Source organism: Staurois parvus, unplaced genomic scaffold (genome assembly GCF_062004578.1).
Source record: "Staurois parvus isolate SC_StPar_1 unplaced genomic scaffold, SC_StPar_1.0 ptg000672l, whole genome shotgun sequence".
Taxonomy (NCBI): Eukaryota; Metazoa; Chordata; class Amphibia; order Anura; family Ranidae; genus Staurois; species Staurois parvus.
This window is the reverse complement of record NW_028318468.1, coordinates 1,405,180-1,418,802: the sequence shown is the minus strand read 5'-3', so window position 1 is coordinate 1,418,802 and position 13,623 is coordinate 1,405,180.

The following is a 13,623-nucleotide window of genomic DNA, read 5'->3' as shown; positions in this document are numbered from 1 at the left end:
CCAAACTGTTTATTGCTATGGCTGTGTAGTTTAGGAGAATCTATCCTGTTGGATTTACAGACAGCAGAAAACTAAAGTAGGGGTCTTAGTCATGACTTTGCTCCAACTAAGAGATGGGGTACAGAAGCTGTTAAAGAAAATCAATTACAAAAAAAAAAAAACATGGAAGCTGATATTACTATCCTCTTTGTTAGTGAAAATGCTAGTGGTCTAGCTGTGGTTCTGACCTTTTGGTTTACATATGTTAAGTCACTAACCTGGAACAAGCCTTCAGATAAGTACGTCTGAAAATGTTTTGATGTTCCTGATCTGATACTTGTTCTGAGTCCATGACTGAAAACAGACAACTGCCATTTTCTCAAGAAGGTCATCAATGTGTTTCTTTAATGGCAGGTTTAAAACTGTACTCCAGGAAAATAGCTAAATATGCAGAGATACGTACTGTATATACAGGATCTGTTTCATCTACCAAATGACCTTTACTTCTATCTCTCCAGTTCTGAGATTTACACAACTCCTCCACACACCACAACCCTGATTGGCCAGAGTTGAAACCTGATTCTTCTCTACTGCAGTTCAGTAACAAGGCTTCATTTACACTGCTGCTCCTAAATGTGAGTTTAGGAGCTTTTGGCATTTTTTTTGCCAAGGCCCCTAAACTCAACTCCATAAATGTCTATGTGTCCATGTACACATAGGCTTTTATCTGAGTTTAGCAGCAGCAGCGTTAGGGGCAGTTAAACGTCCCTCTCCTGAATGCAGAAGAATTACATTCAGAAGAGGAATGTTTTGGCCAAAAAACACAAAAACATGGCAAAAACGTGTCAACGTGTGCAAACACGCCTAAGCGCTTAGGTGTGTATTCATTCCAATGGCAAGTACTCTGGCCAATGAAATGAATAAATGCCCAAGCACTAAACATGGCTAAACATGTTAGTGCATTTACAAGCCTTTTTGCCGTGTTTATCATTTTTCAGCGCCCAAAAGAACTTGGCCTCCAAGGGAGCTTCAATGTACAGGAAACCTAAAAATTTCCTCCCTACCCCGCACCCTGTGACTGGCCAGTGAAAGCATCTCTTTGGCAGTCTACTCTATCCTCCTATCAGCATGCTCCTAACACTTCAGAACATACTATTGGATCCCTGTGCTGCTTCCCACTACCCCAGTCTTGGCTCTGCTGTATAGTGGATTTCTGGAGGAAGCTACCAGATAAAATTAGGTACTTGCACTACTTGCATTTAAAAATAAATTAAAGCCTGAATTAATAAATACAGAGCTCCATTCCTTTGTGTCTTTTATATCTGTCCTAAATACAGCTTTAATTTTTATTTCCTTCTGGACTCATCTGAATAATTGGTTATTTTGTAGAAAACAATTTCTACATATGAGTAATAGTACTAAAAGACTTACGCCGGTTCTTTTGGGAAAGGATTTTATAATCAGGTTTCATGGTAAGGTTTCACAGAAAAAATAAATCACAAATTCCTGGAACATGCAAATGATTTCATTGTCACTTAGCTGGTGGAGTACTTATAACACATTTGTTTTACAGGCGCCTTCAACCTTGCTGCAGGAAAAGCATATGGAGCAATACTGGGTTCAAAATGATTGTAACTGTTATGGAAACATCTCACCATGTTGATATGAACTCTATGCAAACTAAAGAGTTCACAAACCTCAATATCATTATATTAAACAGTGTTTTGTTATGTCAACAAGTTAAGTCTGAACTACCTTAAAACAGAGCATTTACATTGTCTCCATCAAATGTTTTACAGTAAAAGGAAAGGATTAAAAAATTGCCAGAATTATTGTTTGAATGTAATAATATAAACAGTTCTAAGTTGGATTGAACTCAAAGCTTTGTACTTAGGGGCAAATTTAAAAAACAGAAGACTTATAAAGGCAGATTTGATTTGATTTGTCAGCAATTTTCACAGCTTTTTATAAATTTGTGAAAAGCAGAATGGAGAATAATGCCAACAATGAATGTGATCAAAAAAAGCAGTGTATAAATAGAATATAAATAAGTATTAACCACTTAATCTCCAGAAGATTTTACTCTCTTTTCTTCTCTTCTTCTCTACCCAAGCCATTTTTTGCTATTTAGCACTGTGCTATTTTAACTGGTAATTGTATGGTCATACACAGGGGCGGACTGACCATTTGGAAACTCAGGCACTGCCCGAGGGCCCAAGGTCAGTAGGGGGCCCCATAAGATGCCCCTGGTACCTTTTTCATAGGCTTTTTTGAGTTTGGGCAAGGACACAGGGGCCCCATGATCTCCTATTGCTCGGGGGGCCCCATGAGTTGTCAGTCCGCCCCTGGTCATACAGCACTGTCCCAATTAAAATGTATTTCTTTTTCACACAATTAGAGCTTTCTTTTGGTAGTATATGATCACCACTGGGTTTTTTTTTTTATTATTTAAATGAAAAAAGACCAAAAAAACACAATATTTTTTACTTTCTGTTATAAAACATATCCAATAAAAAAATCTAATTTCTTCATAAATGTAAGTCAAAAAGTATTCTGCTCCATGTCTTTGGTAGAAAAAAAAACCCCAATAAGTGTATATTAGTTGGTTTGCGTGAAAGTTAAAGCATCTAACTCTCTTTTGGTGTACAGAGAGAAAAACTGTCTTAGGCTCGGTTCTAACCTATGCAGGTTGCGTTTGACACATTTCTGCATTGCATTTTGCATTGAGTTTTGTGTTTTTGCACCTGCGTTTTTGCACCTGTGTCTTCTACGCATTTTGTTTGTTTTTTATTTTTCTTGTTGTTAGGCAGATTTAAAATGGAAATCGCATCAAAAACAAAGCAAAAACGCACTACATGCTTTTCGGCAGCGTTTCCATTGAAGTCTATAGAACCAAAAACGCAACTTTTTGTGTACAAAAAAGTCCCTGACTCTTTGTAAAAAATGCACTGGTTAAAAACACAGAGATGTGAACATGTCCCATAGGAAATCATGTTAAATAGACTGTACTGTGTTTCTGCAAAATACAAAACGCTGCGGAAAACACTTAGGTGTGAACCTAGGGTTAGACAGATTTTGTGAAATGTGCATTCTAAAAGTGGCACAGCATGAGCCAAATTCAAGTACAAGCTCTAGACAGGTACATTAATTTGGCTCATTCTTCACCATTTTTAGAATGCATGAGAGGCACGTTTGCAAAATCTGCCTGTGCCATTATTAATGAATTCCAGGATTTGCCCTTAATGGCTAAACTCATTCTTTTTACCAGCATAATCTACCAACCACAGAAATTTTATGACATTGACTTATCTTTGGACCTTGGTTTCACTTGCTTGGACCACATTTTTGATTTGGGATTTTAACTTTAACCCAGGGTTTTAATAGTAAAAATGTATTGATTTCATGTAATATAAAACATGTAAACACTGTTTTTAAGTATTTCTTGTCACTTTACCTCAACTGATTCTGTATCCAATTTTTTTTTCATTAAGAAAAATTTTGTAAAAGAAAACACCTTGAGTACACTTGGAATTCCAAAAACATCCAACATTTTATCAACAAGGCTCTGTGCAGGCAATACTCACATAATTAGAGGGCTATCCCCATTTAACCCTATGGTATGTGTGATCTTAAGGTGTCCAAAAACATTTGCCTATATAGTGTATGATTTATTAATTACTCAAAAAAAATCTAAGGAAACATTTGGGGCAAAAATATTTTGACCCTTTATAGAAAGGCATCTTAAAGCGGAACTTCACCCAATAGGGGAAGTTCCACTTGTTTGCTTGCTCCCCCCCCCTCCACTGCCACATTTTGGGGGGGAGTGGGTACCTGGTTTTGACAGTACTTAGTTTCCCACTTCAGGTCAAATGCGCTTCAGTGATCTGAGTCCACAATACCCAGCACCTCTGGGTATGGCACAGCAGCCAATTGCTAGGCACAAGCACATGATTGGGGGAGTAACAACACTGCTATCCCAGGTCACTAACATCAGTCATTCCATTGCCAGCTGCAGAAGATGAAAGAATGGCGAGGGGTCTGGCGCCTAAATTGGCATAGTGATAGTGTCTCTTTAAAGGATAAGTTCACCTTTTGACCTAAAATAATAAATGCACATTTTTTGCAGGTAAAAAAAGTGCATTTACTATTTTTGCTTGCAGGAGCCCGTAAACCATTGCACCAGGGATCAGCATATCGCTGGTGCCATGCAGATCTCCTGCAGACCTGTCAATATATCTGAATAAGTATAAATCAGCACACATATATATATATAAAATCCTCAAAATCCCTTAAAGTCATATCAATATCCTTCCCCTGAAGTACTAATAAAATATATATTCATTGACTTAAACCCAAAAACCCACAATTATAGTGAAAAGATCAAAACCCAAAGAGATTACCCAAAAAATAAAAAATATCAAATATATATAAAAGAACAAAAATAAATAAAGTCCCAATATGCAAAGTGTCCAAATAATGTGTCCAAACAAAGATCAATTTCTTGATAGGAAGACGCTTCTTACTCCACTGAAGAAGATGCAAATCAATCACAGGTACTCTTCAAATACCTCAAAAAACAAAATCTCAACATAGTATATTACCTTTTAAATCCCAGAACTAAAGTGCCACACGTGTATCATGCAAAAAAAACATTCCAGTGTCACAGCACTCATGTGAGAGAAAAAAAAAAAAATATTTAAATTTTATAAATATCACTGCAAACTATATATAAAGTGCATAATTACCCTAAAACAAACAAATTCCAGTTTGTAATCAACCACATATGTACAGAGTGTCCTTAGATTGGTATCCTCTTGTTCCTCAGGACCTCACAAACAGACCAGGAATCAGTATGTGAATTATAATCATATATAAAATTTATTGTAGCCACTTACATATAAAAACGATAAGATCAGCAAGACAGCATCCAACTCCTCATTCCCAGTATGCGATCCCCTTTCCGTGTGTAGAGGGTCTCCCGATCACCAGGTAATTCCCCCTTGCTACTCCTATCCAGCACTATCACTTTGTAGCTCTGGGGGACACCTGAAGTGCACCGTTACTCTCCAGACCTCCAACACACAGGGATTCCAGAATCCAAAATGGCTGCCGCAGCACTTCCGGGAACGTCACGTGCCCTGGACGCGTTTCGTCTCTTCTGGACTTTGTGGCTACAATAAATTTTATATATGATTATAATTCACATACTGATTCCTGGTCTGTTTGTGAGGTCCTGAGGAACAAGAGGATACCAATCTAAGGACACTCTGTACATATGTGGTTGATTACAAACTGGAATTTGTTTGTTTTAGGGTAATTATGCACTTTATATATAGTTTGCAGTGATATTTATAAAAAAAAATTTTCTCTCACATGAGTGCTGTGACACTGGAGTGTTTTTTTTGCATGATACACGTGTGGCACTTTAGTTCTGGGATTTAAAAGGTAATATACTATGTTGAGATTTTGTTTTTTGAGGTATTTGAAGAGTACCTGTGATTGATTTGCATCTTCTTCAGTGGAGTAAGAAGCGTCTTCCTATCAAGAAATTGATCTTTGTTTGGACACATTATTTGGACACTTTGCATATTGGGACTTTATTTATTTTTGTTCTTTTATATATATTTGATATTTTTTATTTTTTGGTTAATCTCTTTGGGTTTTGATCTTTTCACTATAACTGTCAATATATCTGCTTGCCCGTGTGGGATGTACAGGCATGCAGATATACTGACAGGAAGAATCAATGAACTGCCACAGCGCTCCACAGCACCATGATAGTTCATTAAGAACTACAAGCCGACAGCCGCTAAGGCTGTAGGGCCTTGTAGTTCATTCATTCACAGAACACTTCAAATGAATTATGCAGTCGTGTGAGTGCAACTTCTCCCAGTACTTCTGTCACAGGGAAGGGGGGGCAACGGACAGCCACTGCAGCATTGGGAACATGTTACATGTTCCAACCTAAAAACGAGTGGAACATGTAAAATGTTCCCAAAGGTGAACATATCCTTTAAAAACCTTTAGGCTCCTTTCACACCAATGCGTTTTTTAGTGCTCTTTGCAGAAATGCACTACAGTCCATTTAACATGGTTTCTAGAGATGAGCGAAGTATTCAAAAATTCGATTCGACTGATTCGGCGAATTCGTGGAAAAATTTCGATTCGAGTCGAATATATTCGCTGTGAATTTAACTTAAAAAAGGGTGTTTCTAGGCTTCAGAGAGACTTAATATTAGTGCAGAACACTGTACCTTTAATTTAAATGCCCTTGGAGTCTGCTGGGGAAGAGAAATAATACTGTCAGTCAGTATGACATGCAGATGAGTGCCGTCGATCTTAGAATCACCGCACACTTCACTCATTTGGGCAGTCACGGGGCCAAAACCAGAGTGTGGAGCCACAGTGTGGCGGTGGAGGCAGCAGCAATGGGAGGCCATACAGCACCCTATGACAAAAATGGAAACCACCAGCAGTGTGAGGAGACCTGAAAGTGGCACATGGCAGAGTGTGGCGATAGAGACAGCAGCAATGGGAGGCCGTACAGGGACCCATGACACACTCTGGACCTGGCAGCAGCATGAGGAGGCAGTACAGGGGCCCATGACAGATTACGGGCCTGGCAGCAGCATGAGGAGTTGGTACGGGGGCCCATGGCAGATTACGGGCCTGGCAGCAGCAATGGGAGGCCGTACAGGGACCCATGACACACTCTGGACCTGGCAGCAGCATGAGGAGGTGGTACAGGGGCGCATGACAGATTACGAGCCTGGCAGCAGCAACTTGGACAGGAGGACGTTCAGCTTCTGCACCGTCGGGTGCGTGCTCGCAAACTGTTGTCTCTTGGAAACGGATTCCAAGAAAGACTGCTGACGGAATCCGTGAAGAGGAGTAGCAGGAGAAGGAGCATCTGAACGAGCGGAATATGCCAACAAGCGACAACAGGGGCCCATGACAGATTACGGGCCTGGCAGCAGCATGAGGAGTCGGTACGGGGGCCCATGGCAGATTAGGGGCCTGGCAGCAGCTATGGGAGGCCCGTAATCTGCCAGCACCCTATGACAAAAAATGGAACCCACCAGCAGTGTGAGGAGACCTGAAAGTGGCACATGGCAGAGTGTGGCGATGGAGACAGCAGCAATGGGAGGCTTTACAGGGACCCATGAGAGACTCTGGACCTGGCAGCAGCATGAGGAGGCGGTATAGGGGCCCATGGCAGATTAGGGGCCTGGCAGCAGCTATGGGAGGCCCGTAATCTGCCAGCACCCTATGACAAAAAATGGAACACACCAGCAGTGTGAGGAGACCTGAAAGTGGCACATGGCAGAGTGTGGCGATGGAGACAGCAGCAATGGGAGGCCGTACAGGGACCAATGAGAGACTCTGGACTTGGCAGCAGCATGAGGAGGCGGTATAGGGGCCCATGGCAGATTAGGGGCCTGGCAGCAGCTATGGGAGGCCCGTAATCTGCCAGCACCCTATGACAAAAAATGTAACACACCAGCAGTGTGAGGAGACCTGAAAGTGGCACGTTTGGGGCATGATTCATGGCGGATTTAGTCAGTTGTGTCAGGAACTGGTGGTTTGAAATCCAGACTAATCCACGCCTGATTCATTTTCACAAACGTCAGTCTCTCCACACTTTGGGTGGACAGTCGTGTCCTCCGCGGAGTTGCAATACCTCCTGCCGCACTAAACACGCGCTCCGATGCCACGCTACTGGCCGGGCATGACAGCCTTTCAAGGGCAAATTCAGCTAGTTGGGGCCAAAGGTCAAGTTTCGTTGCCCAGTAGTCAAGGGGATTGTCTACCTCGGTTGGCAGGGTGCTGTCCAAGTAGGCCTAAGCCTGTTGTTTGAGGTCCTGCTCCAGGTCCACCTGATGCTGCTGCTGCGGCTGGTTAGTAGTTTCCTCACTGCGCTGGTGAAGAAAGCTACTCATCATCGACTGCAGACTGAGGCAGCCGCTGCTGGTGGAGCTGCCACTGCTCCTACCACCCCACCCCTCCCCTGCTGCCATGGCAGCGGAACGCGAGCGCACAGGGCCCACAGTGTCTGAGGATGGACGTTGGCGCAGACAGGCAGAGACCAGCTGACTACATAGGTGGTTTTTATAGTACGTTATTTTGGCCTCCCTCTCAGCAGGTGTGAAAAAGGCCACCATTTTTGAACGGTAGCGAGGGTCCAACAAGGTGGACAGCCAAAAGTCATCCCTCTGTCTGATGGTTATTATTCGGCTGTCGCTACGCAAGCAAGCGAGCATGCTATGGGCCATTTGTGCCAAGGAATGCGAGAAACTCCCTGCCTCCATCTCCACAGCATACTGCCACGGTGCGTCTGGGTCCTCTGTCTCCTCTTCCTCCTCCTCTACCAGATGCTCCTGCTCCTCCACTCCTGTCCGCTGAGTGGAAAAACCACCCATTTCACTCAATAATTCCTGAGCACCAATGTCCTCCTCTACCTCCTCCTCTTCTTCCTGTCCTGCCCCCACAGGGGTCATGTGGCGTTGAGATCTGTGCACCACGTCTACCGCACCCTGACCAGCCATTGTTAACAGCATTTGTTCCAGGACGTGCAACAGAGGAATGACGTCGTTCATCCCATAGTCCTGCCGACTCACGAATAGCATGGCCTCCTCAAAGGGCCTGAGCAAGCGCAGGTGTCACGCATGAGCTGCCAATGGCTGACATCTAAGTTACACAGGGAGTACCTTTATCCACTTTTAACATCAGGAAATCTGTGATGGCCTTTTGCTGTTCGTAAAGGCGGTCTAACATATGTAGGGTTGAATTCCACCTTGTTGCAACGTCACAGCATGAGGAGTCGGTATAGGGGCCCATGGCAGATTAGGGGCCTGGCAGCAGCTATGGGAGGCCCGTAATCTGCCAGCACCCTATGTCAAAAAATTCAACACACCAGCAGTGTGAGGAGACCTGAAAGTGGCACATGGCAGAGTGTGGCGATGGAGACAGCAGCAATGGGAGGCTGTACAGGGACCCATGACAGACTCTGGACTTGGCAGCAGCATGAGGAGGCGGTATATAGGGGCCTAAGGCAGATTAGGGGCCTGGCAGCAGCTATAGGAGGCCCGTAATCTGCCAGCACCCTATGTCAAAAAATTCAACACACCAGCAGTGTGTGAGGAGACCTGAAAGTGGCACATGGCAGAGTGTGGCGATGGAGACAGCAGCAATGGGAGGCCGTACAGGGACCCATGACAGACTCTGGACTTGGCAGCAGCATGAGGAGGCGGTATATAGGGGCCTATGGCAGATTAGGGGCCTGGCAGCAGCTATGGGAGGCCCGTAATCTGCCAGCACCCTATGTCAAAAAATTGAACACACCAGCAGTGTGTGAGGAGACCTGAAAGTGGCACATGGCAGAGTGTGGCGATGGAGACAGCAGCAATGGGAGGCCGTACAGGGACCCATGAGAGACTCTGGACTTGGCAGCAGCATGAGGAGGTGGTATAGGGGCCCATGGCAGATTAGGGGCCTGGCAGCAGCTTTGGGAGGCCCGTAATCTGCCAGCACCCTATGTCAAAAAATTCAACACACCAGCAGTGTGAGGAGACCTGAAAGTGGCACATGGCAGAGTGTGGCGATGGAGACAGCAGCAATGGGAGGCCGTACAGGGACCCATGAGAGACTCTGGACTTGGCAGCAGCATGAGGAGTCGGTATAGGGGCCCATGGCAGATTAGGGGCCTGGCAGCAGCTATGGGAGGCCCGTAATCTGCCAGCACCCTATGTCAAAAAATTCAACACACCAGCAGTGTGAGGAGACCTGAAAGTGGCACATGGCAGAGTGTGGCGATGGAGACAGCAGCAATGGGAGGCCGTACAGGGACCCATGACAGACTCTGGACTTGGCAGCAGCATGAGGAGGCGGTAAATAGGGGCCTAAGGCAGATTAGGGGCCTGGCAGCAGCTATAGGAGGCCCGTAATCTGCCAGCACCCTATGTCAAAAAATTCAACACACCAGCAGTGTGTGAGGAGACCTGAAAGTGGCACATGGCAGAGTGTGGCGATGGAGACAGCAGCAATGGGAGGCCGTACAGGGACCCATGACAGACTCTGGACTTGGCAGCAGCATGAGGAGGCGGTATATAGGGGCCTATGGCAGATTAGGGGCCTGGCAGCAGCTATGGGAGGCCCGTAATCTGCCAGCACCCTATGTCAAAAAATTCAACACACCAGCAGTGTGTGAGGAGACCTGAAAGTGGCACATGGCAGAGTGTGGCGATGGAGACAGCAGCAATGGGAGGCCGTACAGGGACCCATGACAGACTCTGGACCTGGCAGCAGCATGAGGAGGCGGTATATAGGGGCCTATGGCAGATTAGGGGCCTGGCAGCAGCTATGGGAGGCCCGTAATCTGCCAGCACCCTATGTCAAAAAACTGAACACACCAGCAGTGTGTGAGGAGACCTGAAAGTGGCACATGGCAAAGTGTGGCGATGGAGACAGCAGCAATGGGAGGCCGTAAAGGGACCCAAGAGAGACTCTGGACTTGGCAGCAGCATGAGGAGTCGGTATAGGGGCCCATGGCAGATTAGGGGCCTGGCAGCAGCTATGGGAGGCCCGTAATCTGCCAGCACCCTATGTCAAAAAATTCAACACACCAGCAGTGTGAGGAGACCTGAAAGTGGCACATGGCAGAGTGTGGCGATGGAGACAGCAGCAATGGGAGGCTGTACAGGGACCCATGACAGACTCTGGACTTGGCAGCAGCATGAGGAGGCGGTATATAGGGGCCTAAGGCAGATTAGGGGCCTGGCAGCAGCTATAGGAGGCCCGTAATCTGCCAGCACCCTATGTCAAAAAATTCAACACACCAGCAGTGTGTGAGGAGACCTGAAAGTGGCACATGGCAGAGTGTGGCGATGGAGACAGCAGCAATGGGAGGCCGTACAGGGACCCATGACAGACTCTGGACTTGGCAGCAGCATGAGGAGGCGGTATATAGGGGCCTATGGCAGATTAGGGGCCTGGCAGCAGCTATGGGAGGCCCGTAATCTGCCAGCACCCTATGTCAAAAAATTGAACACACCAGCAGTGTGTGAGGAGACCTGAAAGTGGCACATGGCAGAGTGTGGCGATGGAGACAGCAGCAATGGGAGGCCGTACAGGGACCCATGAGAGACTCTGGACTTGGCAGCAGCATGAGGAGGTGGTATAGGGGCCCATGGCAGATTAGGGGCCTGGCAGCAGCTTTGGGAGGCCCGTAATCTGCCAGCACCCTATGTCAAAAAATTCAACACACCAGCAGTGTGAGGAGACCTGAAAGTGGCACATGGCAGAGTGTGGCGATGGAGACAGCAGCAATGGGAGGCCGTACAGGGACCCATGAGAGACTCTGGACTTGGCAGCAGCATGAGGAGTCGGTATAGGGGCCCATGGCAGATTAGGGGCCTGGCAGCAGCTATGGGAGGCCCGTAATCTGCCAGCACCCTATGTCAAAAAATTCAACACACCAGCAGTGTGAGGAGACCTGAAAGTGGCACATGGCAGAGTGTGGCGATGGAGACAGCAGCAATGGGAGGCCGTACAGGGACCCATGACAGACTCTGGACTTGGCAGCAGCATGAGGAGGCGGTATATAGGGGCCTATGGCAGATTAGGGGCCTGGCAGCAGCTATAGGAGGCCCGTAATCTGCCAGCACCCTATGTCAAAAAATTCAACACACCAGCAGTGTGTGAGGAGACCTGAAAGTGGCACATGGCAGAGTGTGGCGATGGAGACAGCAGCAATGGGAGGCCGTACAGGGACCCATGAGAGACTCTGGACCTGGCAGCAGCATGAGGAGACGGTATATAGGGGCCCATGGCAGATTAGGGGCCTGGCAGCAGCTATAGGAGGCCCGTAATCTGCCAGCACCCTATGTCAAAAAATTCAACACACCAGCAGTGTGTGAGGAGACCTGAAAGTGGCACATGGCAGAGTGTGGCGATGGAGGCAGCAGCAATGAGAGGCCGTACAGGGACCCATGAGAGACTCTGGACCTGGCAGCAGCATGAGGAGGCGGTATATAGGGGCCCATGGCAGATTAGGGGCCTGGCAGCAGCTATGGGAGGCCCGTAATCTGCCAGCACCCTATGTCAAAAAATTCAACACACCAGCAGTGTGTGAGGAGACCTGAAAGTGGCACATGGCAGAGTGTGGCGATGGAGACAGCAGCAATGGGAGGCCGTACAGGGACCCATGAGAGACTCTGGACCTGGCAGCAGCATGAGGAGGCAGTATATAGGGGCCTATGGCAGATTAGGGGCCTGGCAGCAGCTATAGGAGGCCCGTAATCTGCCAGCACCCTATGTCAAAAAATTCAACACACCAGCAGTGTGAGGAGACCTGAAAGTGGCACATGGCAGAGTGTGGCGATGGAGACAGCAGCAATGGGAGGCCGTACAGGGACCCATGACAGACTCTGGACTTGGCAGCAGCATGAGGAGGCGGTATATAGGGGCCTATGGCAGATTAGGGGCCTGGCAGCAGCTATGGGAGGCCCGTAATCTGCCAGCACCCTATGACAATAAATGGAACACACCAGCAGTGTGTGAGGAAACCTGAAAGTGGCACATGTTTGAGGCATGATTCATGGCGGATTTAGTCAGTTGTGTCAGGAACTGGTGGTTTGAAATCCAGACTAATCCACGCCTGATTCATTTTCACAAACGTCAGTCTCTCCACACTTTGGGTGGACAGTCGTGTCCTCCGCGGAGTTGCAATACCTCCTGCCGCACTAAACACGCGCTCCGATGCCACGCTACTGGCCGGGCATGACAGCCTTTCAAGGGCAAATTCAGCTAGTTGGGGCCAAAGGTCAAGTTTCGTTGCCCAGTAGTCAAGGGGATTGTCTACCTCGGTTGGCAGGGTGCTGTTCAAGTAGGCCTAAGCCTGTTGTTTGAGGTCCTGCTCCAGGTCCACCTGATGCTGCTGCTGCTGCGGCTGGTTAGTAGTTTCCTCACTGCGCTGGTGAAGAAAGCTACTCATCATCGACTGCAGACTGAGGCAGCCGCTGCTGGTGGAGCTGCCACTGCTCCTACCACCCCACCCCTCCCCTGCTGCCATGGCAGCGGAACGCGAGCGCACAGGGCCCACAGTGTCTGAGGATGGACGTTGGCGCAGACAGGCAGAGACCAGCTGACTACATAGGTGGTTTTTATAGTACGTTATTTTGGCCTCCCTCTCAGCAGGTGTGAAAACGGCCACCATTTTTGAACGGTAGCGAGGGTCCAACAAGGTGGACAGCCAAAAGTCATCCCCCTGTCTGATGGTTATTATTCGGCTGTCGCTACGCAAGCAAGCGAGCATGCTATGGGCCATTTGTGCCAAGGAATGCGAGAAACTCCCTGCCTCCATCTCCACAGCATACTGCCACGGTGCGTCTGGGTCCTCTGTCTCCTCCTCCTCCTCCTCTACCAGATGCTCCTGCTCCTCCACTCCTGTCCGCTGAGTGGAAAAACCACCCATTTCACTCAATAATTCCTGAGCACAAATGTCCTCCTCTACCTCCTCCTCTTCCTCCTGTCCTGCCCCCACAGGGGTCATGTGGCGTTGAGATCTGTGCGCCACGTCTACCGCACCCTGACCAGCCATTGTTAACAGCATTTGTTCCAGGACGTGCAACAGAGGAATGACGTCGT